Raw genomic sequence first — 1,340 nt, 5'->3', positions numbered from 1 at the left:
TGATCAAATATCAAAGACTACTCCACGTGTAGGACACAAAGTGGCTGAGGAGGCCCAGGGCGATAGCAGATTCTCGGCAGACTAGGTAGCTAAAAATGGTGGACCCAAGTCCGAAGAGTGTGCGTCAGAAGCACACTACTAGAGTCAGATGAGGCCAGGGATATTAATGACTCTGTTTCCAGAAACAAGAAACAAGAAACAATCACCCATATCGAGAAGTATCTGTGGAGAGCACTAGAGCGGCTAGCCCAGGGGGCTGCCCTGTATGCAACAAGGCTGCGACGGCATATGCATAGGCGAAGGCAAAGCCATGAAGATCCAGAGCTCGAATAGTCTTCGCTGCAGGAACTTCAACAGTTGACTGAGGTTTCCACTCCGCTCGCCGACGCTCTGACATTCCAAGTCTTGGCGCTGCACTTCTATGCTCTACGTACGAACACGCTTTGGCAGTGATGTTGTTCTACTTGGGGTGCAACCACAGCACGTCACTCAGGATACCTCCTTCGGCTCCTGGCCCGCCACGTTCGCTGCTGGACGTAAGTGCGGCGGGAATCGAGCATCATGCACCGCGCCTCGCGGCGAATTTCTGCCTGGCCACCCCGTTTCAGATGTCGCGACACGTAGAGGATGCTGTCATGTTGCGATGTGTTGGACGTTTATAGTGCCCTCTCGATAGACTCCATCAGTCGAAAGGCTTAGCTTTCTTGGCGCTTCATGCTTGCTGACCCACCAATACAACATTCCTACTTCGCTCAGACAGACCATTCCCACTTCATCTAGTTACGCATGTGGACAACAGTTCGGCTAAATCTGGTTGTCAATGCAAAGACTCCACACGTTTTCACAGGCATTTTTCAGTGACGAGGTTCAAACACAAGGAAACAGCTTCATCGGGCGAGAATTGTTATCGTTCGTAATTAAGGGGTTTCGCCCGAGTTATATGTAAGTGACTTCTGATGTACTATCATACAAGAAGGTAAAAGAAGACCGCCAGGCCGGGGATGAGGGACGTCATAACGGCCCTCAGGTCGTGCTGCAGTCCCCGGGCACCGGCTTCAACGGGGGGCTCGGACACCTCAGGCGCGGGAGGTGCGCTGCTGGGAATCGCGCTGGGCACGCTCGGGACGGAAGGAACTGCGGGGACAGAGGGAACAACGGGGACCGAGGGGACGGCTGGGACAGAGGGAACCGCCGGCACCGAAGAACTGCGGGACAGAAGGCGAAGGATGACGGCAGGCTCCGAGACGTGAGGAACCTCACTGGCGGGCTCAGAAACGGTGAGGGACCTCGCTGGCGGGGGCAGAAGGGACGACGGGACGTCGTGAGTGGTTGTATGGCTC

Source organism: Verticillium alfalfae, genomic scaffold (assembly GCF_000150825.1).
Source record: "Verticillium alfalfae VaMs.102 supercont1.3 genomic scaffold, whole genome shotgun sequence".
NCBI classification, from domain to species: domain Eukaryota; kingdom Fungi; phylum Ascomycota; class Sordariomycetes; order Glomerellales; family Plectosphaerellaceae; genus Verticillium; species Verticillium alfalfae.
Note: the sequence above shows the minus strand (reverse complement) of the source record.